This window comes from Aotus nancymaae, unplaced genomic scaffold (assembly GCF_030222135.1).
Source record: "Aotus nancymaae isolate 86718 unplaced genomic scaffold, 86718_ANA_hifiasm-v0.15.2.pri h1tg000057l, whole genome shotgun sequence".
Classification (NCBI taxonomy): Eukaryota; Metazoa; Chordata; class Mammalia; order Primates; family Aotidae; genus Aotus; species Aotus nancymaae.
The window spans coordinates 70265446-70291375 of record NW_026988471.1 but is presented as its reverse complement, the minus strand read 5'-3'; the positions used below and the strand labels follow the sequence as shown (position 1 = coordinate 70291375).

The 25930-nt window shown below is 41.6% G+C and overlaps 1 protein-coding gene and 1 non-coding gene across 2 annotated transcripts in view; both read right to left on the bottom strand.

Annotated features, from left to right (window-relative positions):
• Positions 1-1108: 1108 nt before the first annotated feature.
• The window catches only part of LOC135268151 (pumilio homolog 1-like), a 52785-nt gene continuing 27963 nt past the window's right edge, over positions 1109-25930 (bottom strand). Inside the window, exons 9-12 of the mRNA XM_064363785.1 lie at positions 9721-9835; positions 4255-4283; positions 4088-4160; positions 1109-1234 (exon numbers count right to left, since the gene is read on the bottom strand). The gene's annotated coding sequence lies outside the window, so the exon portion shown is untranslated. The remainder of the gene's footprint in view (positions 1235-4087; positions 4161-4254; positions 4284-9720; positions 9836-25930) is intronic.
• LOC135269812 (small nucleolar RNA SNORD103/SNORD85) lies at positions 24421-24505 on the bottom strand. Its single transcript, XR_010338063.1, has one exon. It is a non-coding gene; the product is annotated as a small nucleolar RNA SNORD103/SNORD85 (small nucleolar RNA).

Sequence of the window (25930 nt, the reverse complement as noted above, 5' to 3'; positions counted from 1 at the left end):
TCTCATTACATTAAAAAATTCTTTACTGGATTATGCATCATGTTAGTCCTATAAATACAGAGACACAAAAGATGGTCTCCGCCTTGAGCAGATCAACCAGGTGGGTTGAGAAGAAGGAGGAGAGGATCATCTTTGTCTCTTTCCAAAGGTGCTCAGAGAACAGTGTTATGCCCTGCTCGGATGAGGACTTTGCTCTCCTTGACTTCTCTAGGGACTTTTGTCCTGGCCTTCCTGAAGCACCACTGTTTTGGGTCTCTTATAATAAGCCCTTTGATTCAACTGTCACCTTTCTGGCACTGTCGACCTCCCCCACACCAAGATCTCTTTCTCCCCAGTCCCCAATTGGCCTCAGAGATGACCTTCACTGCTATGTCCACACCTTCCCTGTCAGAGTAGCCTGCCCTCCGTGTCCACTCATCCACCACTTCTTGTCTGCCACTTGTTTGCCAGTGGCTCTCTGATTTTCTTTTTTCTTTTTTGTTTTTTTTGAGACAGTCTCATTTTGTCACCCAGGCTGGATTGCAGTGGCTTAATCTTGGCTCACAGAAACCTCTGCCTCTTGGGTTCAAGCAATTCTCCCTGCCTCAGCCTCCCAAGTAGCTGTGATTACTACAGGCATGTACCACTACGCGCGGCTAATTTTTGTGTATTTAGTAGAGACAGAGTTTCACCAGGTTGGGCAGGCTGGACTCGAGCTCCTGACCTCAAGTGATCTGCCTGCCTTGGCCTCCCACGGTGCTGGGATTACAGGTGTGAGCCACTGCACCAGCTATGATTTTCTTAAGCTCCAAAGTGTAAGCTGTATTTGACTCATGGCTCCTTACTTCAGGTTCCAAGTCCAGTGTTCTATTGTGCATTTTTATCATCATCCTCATTTATTAAACACTTGCCAGTTGAGCCAGACTGTAGTCTATCTCGTATACTTGCTACAAACCCTGTGTAGAAATTATGTAGGTGTTATTATCCCCATTTTAGAGAGGAAGAAGTCAAGTTTGCATGGCTGGTAAGTAGCAGGCCTGAGAGCCAAACCTGGGTCTGAATGACTTAACTTCTGTACTGTAAGGTTTGAATGAAGCAACTGAGGTTCGAATGAGGCAACTGAGGCCAGTTATTGGAACAAAGAAATTTAATCGGCTCCTGGGCGAGGTTCTATGGTCCTACAGGAGGGGCCGGAGAAGTCGCACCTCTCTTCTTGGGGTGTGGGGTTTTATAGGGAGTGGAGGTACTTGATCGGCTGCGGGGAAACAAAGAGGAAATAGTTTCATTGGTTATGAAGGGACTGGGCACTGGCAAGGGGCTGGTCGAGGATGTACGGGGCAAGCAGCCATAGGGCAGGCCTTTGGTGGGCTTTTTCAAAATTTCGGTGGGTACAGGACTGAGATTGGAATACAGAACTGGGTACAGGGACCCCGCATGGAGAGGGCAAATGCTGAGTAATGCGCTCAGAATGGTGACGTAGTTTTCAGGCTCGGAGAGAGAAGGGTGTGTCCATTTGGCTCCCAGCGAGGCATCCGGCCTTACATGTACTAATCACGTTTTTCTTTTTTAATTTATGTTTGGAGCAGGCTCTAAACCATAGACACATATATATCGGGGCCTTGTGGAGTCTGGGAAGAACTATCCCTCTCAGGGTTAGCTAATTCCTAGCAATAACAAACAACTGGCCGCCCCATAACTGTGATGTGCAGATCAATCAATCCAGAGCCCATACTTCCCTATTCCCCCAGATCACCCTATGGCCAGGTAGGAACCAGACAACTACAGCCTATCCCTATGGCCCAGACTCTGCTTAAATTGTTCAGACCTGCAATCCTAAGCGTGCTTGGCATGCCTACCCTCCCTCACCCATTCCTTCCCATGAAAATCACAATAAAGGTTCCGACCCTTGCTTTTCCTCACCCCTTCTGCCTCTGACTCCAGTGCTTCCTCCTGTGACCCCATGGCCTGCCCTGCCCCCTGCTCTAGGGAACTGTAATAAACTCTCCTTTCAAGGATGTTTTCTCCATGTCTGTCATGCTTTACTATATGTGATTGAAATAAAGTCCCAGGTAGTTTTTAAAACAGCTTCCTAATTTCCTCTGCTTCCTCCCATTTCTCCTTTTCCCATCTCTCAGGCCTGACGATTCCCCTTACTCTGACTTCCAGTAGCCCCTTCTTTCCAGGCAGGGCTATCCCCAGCCCAGCCTTCACTGGACTTGAGGATCAGCTGGGGAGCTTTTAGCTAAGGCCGCCTCCTCACCCAGCCCCAGACACTCTGAATCGATTGTTCTGAGGTGGGCATAGGTTCGGAAACTTGGATGGGTATTAGAATCATGTGGAGGGCTTGTTAAAACACAGATTATTGGACCCTATCAGAGCATCTGATTCAAGAGTTCTAAGGTAGGGCCTGAGAGTTTGCATTCCCACAAGTTCTCAGCTGGTGCTGAAATGGGGCGAGGACACTGACAGTTTTAAAAAGAATGCCAGGTAATTCTAATAGGCAGTCAAGGCTGAGAACCACTGACCTAGAACACAGTCAAGTGGAAAATATTATGAACTTGAATCACAAGTGAATTAATTTTTTTAAAAGATATCCATTGAAGGGTCCTGACAACCATGGGTTTCCAGGAATCAGGAGAGTCCTCTGACACATTCGAAGTGGGATCTTTTCAATGTCTCTGTTTCGATTGCATGATCTTAAACAATAAAAGGCCTTCCCAGGACCGGGGTCCTGGATGCCTCTTGATGTCTGCAGATTAAGGTGTGCTTCACCAAGGGGAAGACCCAGCTGCTGCCCCTCACAATGGAGCAAAGGGCTGTGCTTTACTTTAAGAAGTGGGACCAGGCCTGGGAAAGTGTGCGCAGGGACAGCGAGACCACTGAGCATGCTGGTGGGGCCTGGCACAATCAGGAAAATCCTTCTCCCCATGTTCCTCATTGCGTTTATTACACAAAGTTTGTAGTGTGGATATTCGGAGTGATGGCTTTTAATGCGTTCATGATCCAGGACCTGAGGACGATGGAGCATGCTGTGATTGGCTACTGTAATAAAATGTGGAGCATCTAGGAAGACAAGGTGGAAATTGTGGGAATCTGACAGCTGGATGAGGATGACTGGGAGCACAGAGGCTGAAGGACCCATCCCTGTATCCTGATCTTAATCAGCGACTTATATTAATAAGCTTTTACATTCAGATATCACTCCAATATTCATTGAAATAACCATTTTTGGAGTCAGTAAATGAATTCAACATAATTTTTGTTTCTAAAACAGTCTTCTTAGAGGTATCATGTTATCCTCTAAAGAAATTTCATTAAATACCTATTTTATCCAAGAGTTAGCTCCTTTACCAATGGAGCCAATGTATTCATATTCTAGCTTATCTTCTTTTTAATAATTAAAATCAACAAAACATCTATCTCTGATGCCTAATAGCAACAAAGAAGAGTAATGAGTCACCATGGTTTATCCCAGTTCTAGCACTCTTTCCTGTTTCCAGTAGTTTCTGGAGCAGCCAAAATCAAATCTTCTTTTACGCAAATATTCTAAATAAATCCAAAGTGAGTTCACTCACGTTTCCTCAGCAGAAACCCCTAAATTACATACATAACCTCTTCTTTTCCCTCCTTGCTGCCTCACAATCCCTCTTCCTTGGAGAAAATAATTTTTGCATCAATGGTCTCATTAGTTCTCTCATTCTACAGTATTTATGGGTTATTACAATCACTTCTTCCCTCTGGTTTCAGCAAAACAACCTAGTGTCTATCATCCCTATTACTACATCTCTTTTTCCTTTCCTTCCTGAAGAAAACATGCTGTAGAATTAAAGCAAAATTACACTGTCCCTTGAGCTTGCTATGTCTTGAATTGCTCTTCAGAGGTTCTTCTATTTAATTTCAATGTAGAAAAGTTTATAATCATACTACTCAGATCATGGACAAGGGCCAGCAGCATCACTGGTGCTAAATAACTTATTACAAATGCAGAATCTCAGGCTTCCTGAATCACAATGTACACTTTCAATGAGCCCTCTGCTGATTTACTTGAGAAGGGAAGTTGTCTTTTATCCTGAGTGAACATGACATTAAATGTGTATTGCAAAATTACCTATCCCAGATTTTGATCCATCCTTTTTTCCTGTGGCTGTATTTGAAACAGGATCTTTCTTGTCATGTGTGGCCTGAATGGGATTTGAAGCAAAATAATCAGCACATAAAGTATATTTCACAGACTATACAGTTAATAGTTCAAAAGACAAATGAGAGTGTAATTACCTTCGAGGCCCGTTGTTTCTGAGAAGACACTGAAAAGAAAAAGGGATACATAATAAATCATATGTAAATATGATAAAGATATCCATACATTGATGCAGTGTTAGCATCAACCTGTATTTTCCTGCCTGTATTAGTGTAGGCTTTGTTGTTTTATACTTTGTGTCTTGGGACAGCAACATGACAGAAACACACTGAAGAAAACAGGAATATAGGTTTCACAAATTCCAATATATCCATGATGACTCAGAATTACAACTCTGTTAATTAGAATAAATATTTTACAATCTATTTTTGTAAAATACGTATTAACTGCTTTATTGAATAACACACTGAATCTAAATGAAATCACACAACAGCTGATCTGTGCTGTCTGTGGGAAAAAAATGATTTAGGAATTTTTGTTTCTTTCTGCAAACATCCTGGTCACAGCAGTGACAGTGAGCTTCAGATTTGTGTGGTCACTCATTTGTCTTTCTAATCAGCCTTAACTGCAGGCCTACAGTAGGTGGAGTGAGTCGTGGTTTTAGAATATAAACCAGCATGCCTCTAGTAAATTAACTCTATGAATACTGGGAAAATTAACTCTTGCTGTCTGACAGTATGTTGTCTGGTTTCAAAGTAGAGCTTGACTATTCCTATCATGGTACGAATGGAGCAATGTTCATGTGTCCAGTTTATTTTAAATAATTTGAAACCCACACACAAAAACAATTTCATGGGTGATGACATAGAAGCCACCTAAGGGTGTATGTATGACAGAAATCTGGGGGTCTTCCTTGGCACCTCCCTTTCACATCAATCTATCCGAAGAGCCACGTGTTCCTTCCCACCTCTGGTCACATCACACCCCTGCCTCAAGACTTTTGCCTTCACATTGTGTCTGGGATAAAGCTAAACCCCTCAAGAGGCCCATGAAAGCCCTGCAGAACTTTGGTCCTGGCCTCAGCTTTCTCCCTGTGCTCAGAGCACACAGTCACCATGGCTTCCCCACATGGCTCTCCTTCAGGCCTCAGTTTACCAAGTACTGCCTCTGAGGGGCTGCTCAAACCCCACCCTTCAGCTAAACCAGGCCCCATTCTAGTTTCTCTTCTCAGTCTACACTGTCTCTTTGCTAAGCCACATATGGGAGAATCTCTGCTTCTTGGGGTATAAACACCTCATTTAGAGATGCATTTCTGGACAGCCGTGGTGGGTATAGTGACAGGTACCTGTAGTCCCAGCTACTCGGGAGTCTGACACAGAAGAATTGCTTGAACCTGGGAGGCAGATGTTGCAGTGAGCCACGATGGCTCCCTGCATACCAGCCTGGGTTACAGAGCAAGACTCTCAAAAAAAAAGAAAGGGGCCGGGCGCAGTGGCTCACGCCTGTAATCCCAACACTTTGGGAGGCCGAGGCAGGTGGATCACGAGGTCAAGAGATCGAGACCATCCTGGTCAACATGGTGAAACCCCGTCTCTACTAAAAATACAAAAAATTAGCTGGGCATGGTGGTGCATGCCTGTAATCCCAGCTACTAAGGAGGCTGAGGCAGGAGAATAGCCTGAACCCAGGAGGCGGAGGTTGCGGTGAGCCAAGATCGCGCCATTGCACTCCAGCCTAGGTAAAAAGAGCGAAACTGCGACTCAAAAAAAAAAAAAAAAAAAAAAAAAAACAAGAAAAGAGAGAGATGCATTTCTAATAAAATGTTACTGTTTTCATTTATATTAAAATCTATACCAAAATCTATGATGTATTTACACTGATCCAAACAGCTGCATCCTCGCGGTCATTATGACAACAAATGAAATCAAACAAATTCAACTTTCATGTATTATTTTCACAGAGACTCGCAATAAAAAGACTCTCCGCATAAAATATATATATATATATATATATATATATATATTTTTTTTTTTTTTTGAGACGGAGTTTCGCTCTAGTTACCCAGGCTGGAGTGCAATGGCGCCATCTCGGCTCACCGCAACCTCTGCCTCCTGGGTTCAATCAATTCTCCTGCCTCAGCCTCCCGAGTAGCTGGAATTACAGGCGTGAGCCACCGCGCCTGGCCAAAATATATTTTATTAGGATACAATTCTATGGGGCAAATGGATTGGAAATGTGAGGCCACAAGGGAAAGGCACTACATTTCTGAGTGTTAATTAACAGTTTGTTAGTGTGCTTTTGTAAAGGATGAAAGTAGGTATCAAACCTCAATGCGTTTAGATTCCATTGGTACATTTAAGACAGTGATGCTACAGCTTACTTTAAAAAAAGAAGATTTACAAATGCTGGAGATGGAATCCTTTGCAACTATTCAACAAGATGAGAAATGAGGGGAGACATGGAAGAGTAAAAGTGTATCAGAGACCCCTGGGCTGTGAGGTGTCCTTTAGGGGGTGGCTTCCAGCTTTAGCTGAGCTCTCTGCCAGTGGGAACCCCCACCCAAGGCAGCTGTGCCCCCAGCTCAGCAGGGGTACTCCCCACCCAAATCTGCTTGGGTGGAACGTCCCTGCTTGGCTTAGCACCACCCCCAGCACCCCCACTCTCCCAGCCTCTGAGTCCCTCCATGTGGTGCTGTGGGAAGTCTGGGTCCCTTCTACCTCCTCAACCCCACAGCATGCTGCCTGTGGAGCCCACAGGACCGGTGGCAGCTCCCCTTGTGTGACGTGGCTGCTCATGTTGTCTTTTGAGGCACACGGCAACCCCAGGACACACATCAAGCTGTTGATAGCCTTCCTTACAGGGCCCACGGTGGCTCCCAGGGCCTCAGGCTCCACCTATGCCAACACCCTGCACTGAGATCAAGGGGCCTTGAGAGTTCCTAGAGGCCCACTTCCAGCAGGAGACCAGGGCAGGTCTCTCATGACAAGTCCGCACTCCTAAGCGTGCCTAGAATGTGCACATTCTCTGTGTGTGTAGTGTATGTGTGTATGCTTTGTATGTGTGTATTTATGTGTTTGATATGTGTGTTTTGTATGTATATTTTGTGTGTGTGTGTTTATGTGGGTTTGTATAATTCATATGTATATGTTGAGTGTGTATATGTTTTGTATGTGTTTTTAATGTATATGTGTATGTTTTGTGTGTGCATGTTTTGCGTGTGTATAATTTTTGTGTCTTGTCTGTATGTTTTGTACATATGTTTAATATGTGGTTTTGTGTATGTGTTTATGTGTTGTGTGAATGTGTATGTATGTTTTGCATGTGTGTGTGACTGTGTGTGGGTGTCTATTGTGTGTGTTTATGAGTGTGTGTGTGTGCATGTGTGTTGAGGAGAATTGGGGCATTCTGCCTCCTATCCTGCTCTCAGCTCTAAGCCCTAACTTCTAACTCCAACACCAGGCAGCTCACATTCCTTGAAACATCTTAATTCTCTTCATCACAATTGTCAATTGTGTGTGTAATTTATTTATATATCAGTTTGTCTAATGTACTTCCCCCAGTTGCTCCAGCAATGGATGGATGAGTGGGTGGATGGACGGATGGATGGATAGGGGTTGGGTGGGTGGGTGGGTGGGTGGGTGGATGGATGGATGGATGGATGGGGGGTTGGGTGGGTGGATGGATAGATGGATGGATGGGTGGATGCCGGGTGGATGGTTGGGTAAGTGGATGGATGAAACCTGCATAAGTCTGTATATAGATACCACATGATTTTGTACCTTTTATTTATCAAACCAGTCATTGGTGAGGAGATAAATTTTAATATTCTCATCACTTAACAAGTATTAAGCACCACTCATTCTAGACTACTTTTATGACATTGAAAGTAATGACTTTCACTTCCTTGGTCTCTGCTTTAGAAAAATGTAGGAGAAATGAAAAACAGCCAGTTATTCTCGTTTTTAAGAATTTTTAAATGATATGCCAAAATTAACACATTGCAGTAAATGAGAATTTGTGTTTTTCTATAAGACTTCATATTTCCTGCACTTATCTTTTTCATCATGTGCCTCTAAAGAAATTCAGACCCATTCTTCTCACCATGCTTCTTAGCCATAGGCCTAATGACGCACACCTGTCTAGATGATACCAAACATTTCTTGTGGGATGGGGATAAATATTGAGCAACTGTGAACCGTTGGCAGAGAACCCTGGGGCTGGAAGCCCAGAGTGCCCCCACTGTGATTTCCATGGCTAGGACCATAAGCAAAGCTTATAGTGAGCAGTCCCCAAATCTGTGTGTAAGAGAAAAATGAGTATGGATTTCCTTGGAAATACTTTTTTTTCTCTCTGAAAGGTAACGGTGCAATACCAACCAGGATAAGTTGGCCTGTTCAAGAGGACCAAGTATAAAGGATGTAAAATAATCTATTGCATATTTCATTTGTTTTCTGTCCCCCAAAACTAGCATAAAGGACAGACATCAAGCAGACCACTTTCATCATGGAACTTGTACACATATTGTATCATACCTGATGGAGATTCACATGCTAAACCAATTATGACTTTAATGAAAAGAGAGAAAAATGACTTACCCTTGAGCCACGCTCTGGATTCAATTTTGCTTGTAGCAAAATAGATTTAAAAGATGTGATTGGCATTCTGAAATAGGGAAGTCAACAGTGTGTTCACTCAGAAGTAAATGAATTCACACTGGTGTCCCAGATCTGATTTCTTATGGAACCAAGTGTCCTTCTAGTCTAACAAGAGAGCAGCAGACTGTGGCTCTCTACAGAATTCATCTCTGCATTCAGTTCAGCAGTGTTAACTGAGAATCTACTCAGTGTCTGGTAGATGTCTGCAATGTCAGTGCAGACAGAAAACCCTTACCATTGGTGGAGACTTCCTTTTAGTTGGGGAGGGAGGACAAATAACAATAATGACCATAACAAATAAAAACGCACTTGAGGTCTTATGTTAGAAGGTGATAAATGTTAGGACCATCTTTTTTCAAAAGTAGGCCAGAGAAATTAGGCATGTGGACAGATGTGGATTGTAACTATTTAAAAATGGTTAGGATGGGCTTCAAGGTGACATCATCTGAGTGGTGGCTTGCATGAGGTGAGCCAGCTTGCATGGGTACCAGAGGGAAGAATGTTCCAGGCAGAGGTAATGGCCAGTGCAAAAGCACTAAAACTGAAGGCAAGGGCAACCTGGATGAGGGACCGAGACAGGATATTCGGTCAGTGGATTGCAGGCCCTGGTGAGGTCAAAGGGTTTCTGGAATGTTTGAGGCACTGGAAGGAAAAAGCAGGAGAGACAGGAGGAAGTTCATGAGCCTGACCGCTGCATGCAAAAAAATGCCACCCTTTGTCAGATACAACTGCATTCTGTCCACTTCCTCTGCTTTGGCAGTGGGAAGTCAGGATGTGCACTTCTGCTTAGTTTGCATTACTGGCTGCATATGCAAGAGCCCATAACGATGACCTGGGCATCACCTCTTCCCTTTGGGAGAGAACAGCAAGTTCCTGCAGCCCAAGGTACAGGAGACTGCCTGGCTGAGCACCTCAGGGAAGGCCTGTTGACTCTGAGTAGCAGCTCACCTTGACGCAAGAGCACTGAGCTTCGCCGACAAAAACAAGCACATGTGTTAAACCATGATCAGTCCCTGGAGGCTTGAAGTCTTGGAATTCCCCTCAGCAATTTCTTTACTTGCTGCTGATCAAAACAAAAGAAAATGAAGCCTCAGTGTGAGCAGCCAAAGGGTGAAACTAACATCCATGTCATTTATCAGGAAACATTCTGAATAAATGCATGACTTTCTGGAGTGTGTTTTACTGGCACTTCCAGATCCTGGGTGTGGAAAAAATACATTTCAATCACTACTTTTATAAACAAGTCTTCTCACTGAAAATGTTATGGGCCCTGCTCCATGCCAAAAAAAAAAAAAAAAAAGCACTTGCAATTATCACAAATTATCGCAACAAACCATGCTTTTCAAAACGATTTAATCAGGGCATATTTTAAAGACTAGGTCTTGGCTGTTTGTTTGAATTCATGAAGAGAGGCTACTCTGTTGGACATGGGAACCCCTCAAATTAAGATTCTGTGGTTAATAGCATAGCCTCTCAGCATGTCCCCTGCTGTCGGTTTTGCAAGTTTCTGATGTCCTTTAAATTGCTCTACCAGGCTGACAAAACATCATTCCTGGGGAGTATTTGCCTTCACATGGTTAGAAAAGATAGAACCAGAAAGATCTGAATTTCAAGTATTTTTTTTAAAACCAGATGCTACAGATTTAAGGGCAATTTTTTAAATTCTCTGAGCTTTAGACCTTTCACTACTTGAAAATGTGCTTCGTGTTTTAATATTGTTTTAGGAGGCATTTTCAAATGTCTTGATTTGGTCTCATTTTAAGTTCTGATATTCCAATATCAAGAGTTTTGTGCCCATTTTTCATGTTAAGTTGTCCCTCTCGTCTGTTGGCATTTGATCCTAGAGATCAGAAAATTTAAGTTTATGAGTCAACATATCAGCTCCTAGATTGATATTTGGTCACACTAACCTTGGGAAGATTCCTGTGATGACAGAAGTGAAATGGCCTTTATCTTTTTGACAATCCTACCTGATTTTTTTTTTTTTTTTTTTTCTTTTGGCCTTCAAAGTGGATAACCAGACTTAAGAATGCTGGTGAATTCTGACCTTCAAATTTTTAGATCAAATCAGTCCAATATTTTTCCATCATCCATGGAACTATTAAAGTATAGAAGGTAATCCTTCTGCTTATCAAGGCTAAAATGCTATCTACTGAAAATTACTACACATATATATATGTGTGTGTGTGTGAACTCAAAACTACATATTAAGCATGGGTAAAAAAAAGTTTTTAGATTGAGCCTAGTTATATATGAAACTGCCCATGGCATGCTCTCTCTCTTGCACTCCAAGTTTCACCAGTCTTGTAACTTGTAAAGCAGAAATGTGGCTTTTCCCCTTAGAAATCAGAAATCCCATTTTGAACAAAAGAGTTAAATACTCTGTGTCACTTGACATTGTCCCAAAGCAACTATCAGAGTATTTTTGTTTTGCCTTCCAAAATATCAGCCATAAAAGTAGCTGCCAGATATCTGCTTGGGTCCTTGTAAGGATGAGGAGTTCACCATTTCACAAGACAGTCCTTTCCTTTGCTGGGCAGCTTTAAGTGTTGGAGTTTTTGCACACATTGATCAAAAACAAGTCTCTCTGTAATATTTCCTTTTAGCTTGGTTCTTGCTCCAAGAAGAGCAGTGGAAGTTCTGCCCCATCTTCTACGCCTGGCTAATTTTTGTATTTTTATTTTTTAAGTAGCAAGAAGGTTTCGCCATGTTGGCTAGACTGGTCTCGATCTCCTGACCTCAAGTGAACCACCTGCCTAAAGGAAGTAGAGGACAACAGGTGTGAACCACCTGCCTCAGCCTCCCAAAGGAGGCTGGGATAACAGGCATGAGTCACTGTGCTCAGACACAAATGGAATTTTAGAGAGTAGCCCAAGAGGTTAATGGAGCTATCTGATTAGCCACAGACAAAACTCCCCCATCCCCACACCCACCTCTGAAAAGTGCATTTTGAAATGCACTGATTTACACAAAATTTGTCATTGACCAAATCCAGTCAAGCAGTTTGTGTGGGTCAGGAAAAACAAGAAGGAAAATATATGGTGCACTCAATCAAGGATAATGGGAGGAGGTTTTATTTACAAAGGGACCTTTTTTAAGGTGTGGTGAAGGGTAGAGAGCCATGAATGGTGAGCACAGGAATTCAGGTCAACAGCCACAAGACTGCCATCCAGCTCCCACTCCCAGGCCTGGCGGGAGGAGGGGAGGGAGACACCACAGAGCCTGGGAGGGGAGAGAGTGGTGCAGAGCAGCCACTTTGAGAGGATCATTGTGTCTTTTTGTTAAGGTTGTGGGAACCAGGAAATAAATATCCCGACCCCTCTCCTGCTCCTTCCTTCCAGTCCCCAGCTGGGCTTCTTATCAGCTAAACCACCAGAGGGCACAGAACCCATTGATGCAACCCGGACAGATCAACTTTATGGGGAAGCTAGCAGAATGACGTGGAATGGGGTTGGGGAACCCACTTGTCTTCACTCTGTCTAGCTGTCCCTTCCCATTCGCCTGGCAGAGTCTCATGAAGATCTGTAGGCTTTCAGTACTGAGTCATTTCAATAGCTTCACGACAGGCCTTCCGATTTCCATCAAGCCAGATACCATTGTGGATGGTATGATAGTATATCATTGTCTCCAAACGTCATGAAAGGACAAGGTTGCAAAGCTCCTTAGGATGTTCTAGTTTATCTCACTTCCGATATTTGAACCATACTAGAACGTCCCCATGTGTCATTGTAAGCCAACACTTAAATCCCTCTTCACCCCAACAGAAGCCCATGTCGCGAAACTTGAGAGTTTGATAGGTCCCCTAATGTTGAGCTAAAGTCTACTTCTCAGAACTTCTTGTTATTGTTCTTACTATAGAGATGCAGAGAAAAGTCAATTCTCTTTTTCACACAAGAGCCATTTGCTCATACATCCTAATACCCAGATAACCAGATATCCAGCAGCCACCTGCCTGGATATTCCTGCCTACCCTTCTGCAGTGTAAATCCGAGTCACCTTCCTGCAGTACCCCTGCATTCTGCAAACAGGCCGGCTGATTGCTTATGGCTTTGAATTGATGTTCTTGGCACACAGAAAGCCCACAACAGATATTCCTTAATGAATGAATACATCCTGTAAGTGATTTCTTCTCTGTGATACCCTCCTATTTCAATTATTTAGGAAGCTAAGTAATATGCAACTGCAGCCTTAGGCTCCTGCCGTTTTATTAAACAGCAGGCCTTGTTATCCTGTAGTGTTTCTCTGAACTCCAGTGAATAAGCTTCTTTAAATCAAATCAAAGAATAGAATCTTAGAAAGATTGAGGGGTATTCACCAAACTGGGTGGCTTAAATGACAGAAATATATTGTCTCACAGTTCTGGAAGCTAGAAGTCCAAGATCAAGATGGTGACAGAGTGGTTTTCTTCTGAGGCCTCTCTCCTTGGCTTGTAGATGGCGGTCATCCTCATGTGCCTTCACATGGTCTTCCGTCTGTGTCTTAATCTCCTCTTCCTATAAGGACACCAGTCACATTGGATTAGGACCCATGCAAAAGACCATGTTGTAACTTAATTACCTCTTTAAATACCTTAATTTAAATAAGGTGACATTCTAAGGTACTAGGAGTTCCCGGAGCTTCAACATATGAATTTGACATGGGAAAGGGAACACAATTCAGCCCCTAACAGAGGGTCACCTAAGCAAGTTGTTGCTCCAGAGCCCTTGCAGGAATGCCTTCCAAAATATCAGCCATAAAAGTAGCTGCCAGATATCTGCTTGGGTCCTTGTAAGGATGAGGAGTTCACCATTTCACAAGACAGTCCTTTCCTTTGCTGGGCAGCTTTAAGTGTTGGAGTTTTTGCACACATTGATCAAAAACAAGTGTCTCTGTAATATTTCCTTTTAGCTTGGTTCTTGCTCCAAGAAGAGCAGTGGAAGTTCTGCCCCATCTTCTACATGTTAACCTCTTCCTTTATGAATAGACTTCGCCAGCCCATTTCCAGCACAAGAAGATGCCTTGATAGGATCCCCAACCAAGAGCACTCAATTTTGATAATCAAATTCCCCAGTTCACAGATGCTCATTACTGAAAAGCCTACAGAGGCATTTTTTTCTCATTCAAAAGTAGAGAGCCATATTGCTGAACCAGAATTCTCTTCCCAACACTGTATTTTTCCAGGGTGGCTTCAGTTGGAAAAGACCCCCCTCCCTCCCACATATCCCCCAAGGAACGATCCATTCCTGAGTCCCACGCAGGAATCCAGAATCGACATGTCCCTGTGTGTTTGCCAACATTTGCATAGAGCTTTCATGTTGATGAGAGATTAATCAATCCCATAAACCTTGGTTAATTCCCTTAGCGACTAGAAGAATAATTAACAGACAGGGCTTTGTTTTTCAGAATAGAGTATCTGCAGCAAGCTCAAACAGCACAGGCAGGCCAAGGTCAGGGCAGCTGCCAGCAGATCGCCCACACTGCCGGCCATCATTATCAGCCCTGGGGAGAACCTCTGACCCGGCAGAGCAGCGCCAAGGCTGGCGTGCATGCAGAAAATCTCCTGCTTCCTCCTGGCCTTAATCAACCTACATACCAATATTTCTGCCCCCTTTACATGAATTTTAATATCATGACAGTTTAAACATTTTAAAAGCGTGGCTCTAATCACAATCCACTCAAAAGCCTCCAGCAGTTTACCATTGTCTATTGAATGTAGGCAAAACTTCCAACTGTGCCTTTAGTGCTGTGCTAGTTGTCTTCCATTTGCCTCCCCCTACCCCACCCCATTCTCATCCCGGGGCTCCAGGAGGCTGATCTCTGAGGACAACCTTGCCTGGGCTTTCTTCCCTGTGACTTCCGGCTGGGCTCAACCAACAAGAAGCAGCAGCAAGAGATTAATGGACAAGAGAAGAGAGAGGTGGGGTTTGTCTTGGCCACACCTTCCCTGCTCAGTGCTACTGAGCAGTGACTGGATCCCCCAAGAGCACAGCCCTGCCTGCTGGCCCCTCATCCAGGGTTCTGCCCCTTCCTTCCCCAGATCTAGGGTGAGGGGCTGCTCCCTGCTGACACTGTCCGGATGCCTTACTATCTCTTGTCGAGTCCCTTAATGCGGCCCACAACCTCTGTGAATCATCAGAGGCTCTTGACCTGACTTTTCCTTCTAGAACAAAATGAATATAAATGACCCTGGGGAAAATGAACCCAGTCCACTTCTCTGTTCTGCTCTCCGATCTTCCTAACTGGTAGGCTGAACCTCAGTGACACTATTCTACTCGCTGTGCCAAAAGTCAGAGGTCTTTTAACTCTAACTGCGGACTAGAATCACTTGAAAAAAAAAGTAAATATCACTGTCTCAACCCCAGCATCTGCGATTCTGACTCAGTGGACCTGGAGTGGAGAAGAACTGCACGAGTGTGCACCAGCAGAGCCCATGCCAATGACGAGCATCTGGCTGGGCAGGGGAAGCCCCCAGCACAGGCGTGGCTTGTTTAAAGTGCTCTAGGTGATTCCCATATACGGCCACAACTGAGAGCCACTGTCCTAAATACCACGTTCCCCGCCACTTTGCATTATCACATGATTTGCCTCCTCTATGGAATACATTCATCAGTCCTGCCCATCAGCGTGCCATGCAGTCCCACCTTCAAAGCCCATCTCAGATGAGCCTTTCCATGAAGCTTTTTAAGTCTGCTCCCAACTCCATCCCAACCAGGACCACCTGTCTGACCTTGAAGGCCCGTGGCTGTGGGATTTTTTTTCTCTCTACTTTATACGAGAGTTGGTAAGCCAGGCAGCCTTTTCACACAATGGCCTCTGATGATGCTATAGGCTTGTACATGTAAAGGGCCTGAGTCCTCTCATTCAATGTCCCACTCAGTGCAGGAAGCGCAGGCTTCAGCAATATTAGGTCAGGTGTCTCTGGTGCCACAGCCTTGTGTCCTGCCACAACTCTCCAAATTAAAAAGGATGGAATTGATTCCAGTTCAGATTCTGAACTCAGCCTCCTTACACCTTCCTAGTTTTTTAACTTCGTATCCCTTTAAAATGTTTTGTAGAAAATCAATTCTGTAATCATGTTGTAGAACAGCAGTGTTTTGTTCAGCTGTTACATCTGAGTATTAATTAATTGTTACAAATCACAATCAATAGGTACAAATGCTGTGTTCAAAACAATTCAATATTTTCTGTGAAAATCCTGATTTACTTCGTTTTCAGGCCATACTGCAAATATGCAAGAATGTGTTTATTCTTTTTTTAAAACAGCTTTTCTGGTTCTGGGAAATGAAGCAACATGACAATTCTTCACACCGGTCTACATCTAGATCCTTCCTCAGTTTAATGGTAAATGGGCAACCTCATCATCTTTTTTTTTAACCTTCCTTCTCCTCCTCAAACACTTCATATCCCTCTCACCTTGCATTGAAGCCTGTGTGCTAGGCTCTCATGCCATAATCATAATTAGCTGATAACAGTGAGTGTGAACGATGGCCACCTGCCCCTCATTAAGGTGCCCCACGCTTTGCTCACTGGTAGTAAGTATTCATTCTTCATCACATTCAGGACACCGGCAGTTGTAAGATGCAGCATTATTTTCTGTGCCACTAAGGAAGAAAAAAATCACTGATAAATACATTGTGGCAAGCTGTCAACTGGAAGGTGTTGATCGCAGCACACATCACAATGTCAGAGACGTTACTATAGGAAAATACGCACGTGTTGGAATCTATGAAATACAGCATTCCACACCACCACTGCCTTCTTCCTGTGAGCACCACAGTGATCCTATTTCTGCCTCCAATTATTGCCTAAAGTGGACTCTGGATACCACAACCCTTAATTGTGGCTGTGTCACCATCTTGCTCCTCTTAACAACTGTAATATCTTATTAGATTACCTTGCATCCAAAGAGAGATCTCTATTCTTTAAGAGGCATGTTTTCATTGACATAAGAAGCTTATCTTGTATAGTTACAGCTTAGTCAAGGGAGTAGAAGACATTGTCTTTGAAATAGTCAAGTTCGTTGGCAACATCTTTCAGTACTTCTGGGAGATTTCTGAAACACTCAATGACCTTTGGGAGAGTGGTTAAAGTTATTTACTATGACGGAAATGTTTATTACATTATTACTATTTTGAAATGCCACAAATTGTTTCTTAGTTGAAAAAGAGTAATATATAAAAATGCATATTTATTCTGTTACTCAGAAGCTGAAATGATTTTTTAATGTTCATTCAATTATTTTTATCTACACTTTTTTTTTTGAGACAGATTCTTGCCCTGTTGCCCAAGCTGGAGTGCAGTGGTCTGAGCTCAGCTCACTGCATCCTCCACCTCCCAGGTTCAAGTAATGCTCATACCTCAGCCTCCCGAATAGCTGGGATTACAGCCATGAACCACCACGCCTGGCTAATTTTTGTATATTTGGTAGAGACAGGGTTTTACCATGTTGACCAGCCTGGTCTCGAACTCCTAGCCTCAAGTGATCCACCCACCTCAGCCTCCCAAAGTGCTGAGATTACAGGTGTGAGTAACCTGTGTAGAAAACAATCAAAAATCTATTTTTTCAATGCCTGCAATTTTTTTCTCATAAGATTTCCCACCAGTTCTAAAATACTCAGAGACTTTTTTAAAAAAAACTGAGGACAGGGCTGGGCGCGGTGGCTCACGCCTGTAATCCCAACACATTGGGAGGCCGAGGCGGGTAGATCACGAGGTCAAGAGATTGAGACCATCCCGGTCAACGTGGTGAAACCCCATCTCTACTAAAAATACAAAAAATTAGCTGGGCATGGCAGCACGTGCCTGTAATCCCAGCTACTCAGGAGGCTGAGGCAGGAGAATAGCCTGAACCCAGGAGGCGGAGGTTGCGGTGAGCTGAGATCGCGCCATTGCACTCCACCCTGGGTAACAAAAGTGAAACTCCGTCTCCAAAAATAAAAAATAAAAAAAAAAAAAAAAAAAAAAAAAACTGAGAACATAGGAATGTGTTTTATGTGATTTGACATGGAGGGGCCATTTCTAAAAATAGACCTTGATGCATATTCTAAGCAATACACTGCATCAGATGCTGCATGCAGGCTTTGATGTTTATTATTTTTAAACTGTTTAATTTGCCCTCTACAGTGCTAATTTCTGGTAGAGGAAAAGTTTGAGAACTTGCAAATTAAGAACTTTTGTTATTGCAGAAGATACTAGTGAAACAGTGTATAATGTGGCTTGGAGTCAGAGACCCGGGTTCCATTCTAAGCTCTTCCAATTACAAGCTGTGTACCATTAAGCAAGTTACTATGAGAAGCTCAGTTTCTACATCTATGTAATGGTGAAAATAATAGCTATTTCATTTGGTTGTGGTGGGCATAAAATGGGTTATTATAATTAGTAACACTTATCAATATGTTAAATGCACCTTATATTGGTTCAGTAATTCTAAATGTAGGAATCTGTATTACAGATATATTGGCACAATTGCACAAATGGTATGTATGGAAAGGTTTGATATGTTGAATGTGAAAAAAACAGAAAGAGAATTAAAAGGCCAACTATATAGTGGGGAAAATCTGGAAAATGATATTTAATACATGAAAGCTCTTAAAACTAAATCAAGAAAAAATATCATATTAGACAAATGGGCAAAGACTATAAGTATTTAGATAATTCAAGAAGAAATTTAGTTGATTAGTGACAATATGTTAATATTTACCAGGAATAAATAAAAACACACACAAAATATAAAATAATTATATAGCATTTGTTCAGTATAAAATTAGCAAGATTTTTAGAGAAAGTAATAGCATTTGCATATGGAACTAGAGTTCTCATGCTCTGTTGATGGGGCTATAAACTGTATAAACATTCTGTGTCATATTTGAACAATATGTAAACATCCCAACTTTGTTTTCCCCCTGGAATGTAATCCCCTTCTAGGAATGTACCTGAGAAAATAAATACATATGTACTCAGAGAAGCATGTATTTCAAAACAGCATTGACAATAGAAGATAAAAAGAAACAAGTAAAATGTGCAATAAGAAATTGGATCAGAAAGGATTATATCAATCATGAAAATACACGACAGTATAAAACTCACTGTTAGAGCAGATAACAAATGAGAAAGAGGAGTCAAATGTTATCACTACAAAAAAACTAACACTTGTAAGGTAAGCAATAGAAGAGAAAGAAACAAAGGATAAATAAAATAATCAGAAAAACAACAAAATGACAGGAGTAAGTCCTCACCTGTCAATAATAAACTTGAATGTAGATGATTTAAATTCCCCAATTATTAAAAGATTTTAGACTACTAAATAGATTTGCTAAAAAGACCCAACTATATGCTGCCTACAAGAGACTCACTTCACCTGTAAAGACACACGTAGCCAGATAGTGAAGTGATGGAAAAAATATTCCATTCAAATGGAAACCAGAAGCATGCAGGAGAAGCCATACTTATATGAGACAAAATGGAATTTAAGTAAAGTAACAACAACATAAAAATAGACAAAAAGATTATTATATAATGATAAAAGAATAAATTCTGCAAGAGGATATGACAATTGTAAATATATATGCACCAAACAGCAGAGCATCCAGATATATAAAAAAAAATATTATTAGAGCTAAAGAGAGAGAGACAGAGACAGACAGAGACAGAGACAGAGAGAGGCAGAGAGAGAGACAGAGAGAGATAGAGAGAGATCCTAATACAGTAATCATTGGGGACTTCATCATCCCACTTTGAGCATTGGACAGGTCATCTGAACAGAAAACCAACAAAGAATCATCAGACTTAATCTGTCCTATAGACCAAATGGACCTAACAGACAATTACAAAATAGTTCATTCAGCAGCTGCAGAATACATTTTCTCATAAGCACATGGAAAACTCTCCATGTTAGACCATATGTTATCCACAAACCAAGTATCAACAAATTTAAAATATTGAAATTGTATCAAGTATCTTTTCAGATCACAACAGATAAAACTAGAAATCAATAACAAGATGAACTTTGGAAAATGTATAAAATACGGAAATTAAACAACATAATCCTGAACGACCAGTGGATCAGTGAAGAAACTAAGAAGAAAATAAAAAAATTTTAGAAACAAATGAAAATATGAACACAACATATAAAAACCAATGGAATACAGCACAAGCAGTTCTAAAAGGAAAGCTTTTAGCAATAACCACATCACAAAATAGAAGCATTTCAAATAAACAACCTAATGTGGCACCTCAGGGAACCAGGAAAGCAAGAACAAACCAAAGTCAAAATTAGTAGAAGGAAAGAAAGGAATAGGGCAAAACTAAATGAAATAGAGACCCCCAAAAAACTTCAAAACATCGATGAAATGAAAAGTTTGGTTTTTGAAAAGATAAACAAAATTTTATAAATAATTAGATAGACCGAGAAAAGGAGACAGAAGATCCAAAAGGAGACAGGAGACAATAAATAAAATCAGAAGTGAAAAATGAAACATTACAACAGATACCACAAAAATGCCAAGTATCATTAGAAACAATTATGAACAATTATATACCAACAAATCGCAAAACCTAGAGGAAATGGACAAATTCCTGGACACATGTAACCTATCAAGATTGAACCAAGAAGAAATAAAAAACCTGAACAGACCAGCAATTAGTTACAAGATTGAATCAGTAATAAAAAGTCCTCTCAACAAAGAAAAGCCCAGGACCAGATGGCTTCACTGTTGAATTGTATCAAACTTTGAAAGAAAAGTAAACACTTCTCAGGTGTTAAAGAAGAAACAAATGTTCTTCAACTATTCCAAAAAATGGAAGACAAGGGAATTCTTTCAAACTCATTGAGTCTAACAATACCCTGATACCAAAACCAGAGAAGAACACAACAAAAAAAGGAAATAAGTCAATCTCTCTGATGAACATAGATGCAAACATTCTCAACAAAACAGCAGCAAACCAAATGCAATAACACCTTAAATAGATAATACATCATGATCAAGTGAGATTTATCCTAGGAATGCAAGAATTGTTCAATATCAGCAAATTAATAAATATATTACATTAAAATAACAGAATGAAGAAGAAAAAAATATAAAATCATCTCAGTTAATGCAGGAAAAAAATGATAACACTCAATATCTCTTCATGATAAAAACTTTCAACAAATTACTCATGTAAGGAGCATACCTCAACATGATGAAGACCCTATATTACAAAAGCCTTTCCTCTAAGCACTGAAAAAGACAAGGATGTCCACTTTCACCATTCTCATTCAACATAGTATTGCTAGTCCTAACCAAAGCAACCAGATAATAGAAAGAAATTAAAAGTATCAAATTGGAAAAGAGAAAGTCAAATTGTCCCTGTTTGCAGAAGACATGATCTTATAATATACAAAAACCTAAAGACTCCACCAAAAGAAAAAACCTCATAAAAACTGATAAATGAATTCAGTAAGGTTGCAGGGTACAAAATCAATACACGAAAGTCAATAGCATCTCTATTTGCTAACTGAACTATCTGAAAAACATATCAAGAAAACAATCCCATTTATAACAGCTACAAAATGTAAGACATCTAGGAATAAATTTAACCAAAGTGATGAAAGACCTCTATACTGAAAACTATGAAACACTGATGAAATAAATTGAAGAGTACAAAAAGAAATGAAAAGATATTCCATGTTCATAAACTGAAGAATTGCTATCAATAAAATGACCAGACTACCCAAAGCAATGTACCAATTTAATATGATCTCAATTAAAATATCAATTACATTCCTCACAGAAATATAAAAAACAATCCTAAAATATGTGTGGGACCTCAAAAGACCTTGGATAGCCAAAGTAATTCCAAGCAAAAAAACAAAACAAAGCAAAAAAAAAAAAAAAACCAAACAACAAAGCTGATGGCATCACACTACCTGACTTCAAAATGTACCACAAAGTTATAGTAACCAAAACAGTATGGTATTGATATAAAATCAGTCACATCAACCAATGGAACAGAATAGATAACCCAGAAAAAAATCCACATATTTAAAGCCAACTTATTTTTGACAAAAGTGCGATGAACATTGGGAAAAGGACAGCCTCTTCAATAAATGGAGTGGGGAAACCTGATACTCATGGAGAAACCTGATATTCACCCCTATCTCTCACCATATTAAAAAATCAACTCAAAATACATTAAAGGCATAAACTTAAGACTTTAAACTATAAAACTACTAGAAAAAAATATGGGAAATGCTACAGGACATTGGTCTAGGCAAGGATTTTATGCCTAAGACCTCAAAAGCACAGGCAACAAAAACAAGAGTAGATAAATGCATAGCCAAGGTAACAATTAGCAGTGAGAAGACAGCCTGTAGAATAGGAGAAAATAATTACAAACTATTAATCTGACAAGAAATGAATATCTAGAGTATTCAAGGAACTCAATTCAGCAGCAAAACAAGCCCACAAAAAATTCCATTAAAAAGTGGGCAAGGGGCCGGGCGCGGTGGCTCACACCTGTAATCCCAGCATTTTGGGAGGCCGAGGCGGGTGGATCACGAGGTCAAGAGATCGAGACCATCCTGGTCAACATGGTGAAACCCCGTCTCTACTAAAAATACAAAAAATTAGCTGGGCATGGTGGCACGTGCCTGTAATCCCAGCTACTCAGGAGGCTGAGGCAGGAGAATTGCCTGAACCCAGGAGGTGGAGGTTGCGGTGAGCCGAGATCACGCCATTGCACTCCAAAAAAAAAAAAAAAAAAAAACAGTGAGATATCATCTTACCCAAGTCAGAGTGGCTATTATTAAAAACAGAAAAATATTATTTTTAATAATGTGTATTATTTAAAAAAACACATGTTGGTGAGGATGTGAAGAAAACACTCTCTTACACATTGTTGGTGGGAATGTAAATTAATACAACCACTATAGAAAACAATGGCAATTTCTCAAAAAACTAAAAATAGAATTTCCAGTTGATCCAGGAAACGTACTACTGGGAATCTACCCAGAGGAAAAGAAATCAATATATCAAAGGGATAACTGTACTCACATGTTTATTGCAGCAAAATTCACAATAGCAAAGATATGGAATCAGCCTAAGTGTCCATCAAGCAATGAACAGATAAAGAAAATGTGGTGTATAGTATAATACTATTTAGCTATGAAAAAGAATGAAATCATGCTATTTGCAACAACATAGATGGAACCAGAGGCCATTATGGTAAGTGAAATAAGCCAGGCACAAAGAAATATATCTCAGATATGTCGTGTTCTCATTCATATGTGGAAGCTAAATCATTTGATCAAACAGAGGTATAGAGTGGAAAGATAGAAACAGAGAAAGTAAGTAGAAGAGGAAGATGAAGATAAGTGGATTAAAGGGTACAAACATGCAAATGTACCACAGTAGACAGAGGCTCTCCAGGTTGAGAGCTCCATGATGGCACCAGTATTTGTTTAGCCGTGTCCTCAAAGCAAGGAGGGGTTGATCCAATCCGGAAACCACTTTACATGCTTCCAGGACACCGAGCTGCATCAGGTGTCACATTCCCACTTAAGAGCCTACATGTGAAGCTGGCGGGTAGCAAACAGTCCTTGGTTCCAGTTTAACCTCCCTTAAGCTCACCTGTATGACGGCATGCAATAATGCTACACCTTTCCTCTGAGTTATAGTTACTAATGTTTCTGTTATGAGAACTTGGGGTTCAGGATCCCCTTATCCTTTTAGAAAATAAGCAAAATCCAATCCATTCCTCTCTGTCCCTGGAACTGGCTGCTGACAAGTCCTGGCACTTCACCTTTACACTTCTCCAGAACAAAACAGAAGAGCCCTAACAAGCCACACACACACAACGTGTTGAACTCCATTATTTATTGGATTTAACAAGAGGTGAAACATAATTAGTCTGCTTCTCTCCTAGTGTTCCTTTTGCTGAAAAGGACACCACTTAGTAATGGAAGAGCTGAAAAACTAAGAGGGCTTCTCAGGGCTCTCTCCGTCAACTCCCTCAGCCAACCAACTGCTAAAGCCTACTGATTCCAGCACCCTATTCTGTCCACTTCTCTTCAGTCCTAAACCATTACCATCTGTTGCTTGACAGCCTCCCAAGTGGTCTCATCACTGCTTCCCCTCCTCTAAACTATAAAGGCCACATGGCAGCCAGGACAAGTATTTGAAACGTTTAAGTGTGACTCTGTCACCACACTCCTCCCCACCCCGAACTTGCTTTACTTCTTCAGATACAGCATGGTCTGGTCTCCGGCTTCCCAGACTTCACACATCATGTTCCGTCTTCTAGAAAGGGTCATCGCTTTATTACATATCACTCCCTTAGGGAGCCTCCTCTGCACCCACACGTTGTAGGAGACTCCCTGCCCTATTCCTGGACAACCCCTTCCCCTTCCAGCGTTACAATAACTATCCGTGCACAGCACTGTCATGTTTACAATTACAACCCTGTTGAGAATAGGACCTGCTGTATGGCACGTGTTGAGCATTTACTGAATGAATGAATGGACATGTCTTAAACTCCTACTTACCTCCAACACTCCCTATGCCTTCACCAGCCTCCTGACAACTTACAACTTTAAGGATCTGGGAATTCCCCAGCCTTCAACTGCCATTGCCAATACCAATGCAGTGGTTTGGATTGGTTTGATTTGACTCAGAGGTGGTGGGTGTCTTGTCTGGCTCAGAACTTGAGTCCATAACAAAGATTCTCATTACCGAACTTTGTTCTCAGTGAGGGCAAGTGGGTCATCATTGCCAGACTATGGCCAACCAACCCCTCAATTGAGAAGGGCTGAGTGAGCTCAGCGCCCAAAAGTTGAAGGCTCTGATGAGAAGCACCAGAGGCTGGAGGCACTGCCTAGCACAAACACAACTGTAGCACACCCTGCCTGTGGGTTTCTTCTGCTTCCTGGGTCCCGTGGTGTGTGCAGTGCTCACTGGACCCACGCGGTGACTTTGTCGAGAAGCTGTGGGCCTCTTCAGGTAAGATTTCTCTGTCAGTTCCCCACTCACAGCACCGAAGTGTTCTCATTTCTGTTCCTTTTCCCCGTCTAACTCTTCTTTAGCCTTGCCTTCTCCTGCAAAGCTGGCCCTCGGGGACTCAGGGGAGGGTGAGAAGCCCTTCTCCCATCCTCACCACTGCTCACCACCATTGCTCTTCCCCACCAGACTGCACTCTGTGGGCAGGAATCAGGTCTTAGTCATTTCTGTGCTGATGAAGTCTGGCACAGAGTGGGCTTCAGGTCAATGTGCCAGGCTATGCACTGCACTGGGTAGGTTCTTGTTCAACAGATGGTGGTTGGATGAAAGAACAGGAGAGAAGGAGTAACAAAATATGGAAGGTGGGTTGGAGGAAAGTTTGACTTGTTGGAGAAAATGATGGCTTATCAGCATTTTACCCGCTTTCATTCATGGAAAAAAAAAACCCACCTGTAAAACTGAACTTATTAAAGGCTAAGTTCTAGCCAATTGGAAGAGTATTGGATACCACAGGTTTTAACACAAGACACTTGATCTACAATGAATTTAAATTATTTGCACAGTTCATGCTTGCCATGCACAAAAAGGCAGCCACAAGCACCAAAGCAAAACCGTAAAAGAAAACTGAAAATTGACAGATTTACAGAGTTCACTGCATGTACCATAGAGAAACACCAAACACCAAGAGAAAAGTTAAAGGGGAAACTTACAATTACCTGCTGATCTGAAGGAATAAACTAAGAGCTTTCTAGATAACACGGCAGCCATACATCTGTAGTGCCAACGACAGGACATGGCCTCGAATCTGTTCTGCCAAAGCCAGCTCTGTTCAAGGCTGCCAAACTAGACATAATGTGTGGCTGAACACCATTACTTAAGTAGAAGGAAATAAACCAGGGAAAGCAAAGCATTCATTATTCTGCATCAACCACGGGCATAAACTCTTTTAGCCCTGATACCCATGATTAACTAAACCTTATATTTAAAGAGCCATTGTTTCTTTGAGCCAGTAGTTCTCAGCCTCTAATTATGAGTAACCCTTTTTAATGTTAAAAAGCTTCTCGAATACCCAACAATAGTAGTTTCACTACAAATATCTACTAAGCAAACACATAATTCCTCAAAGCTGCCATTAATTCATACTATTAAATGAATCCAGCCAGGCATGGTGGCTCACACCTGTAATCTCAGCACTTTGGGAGACC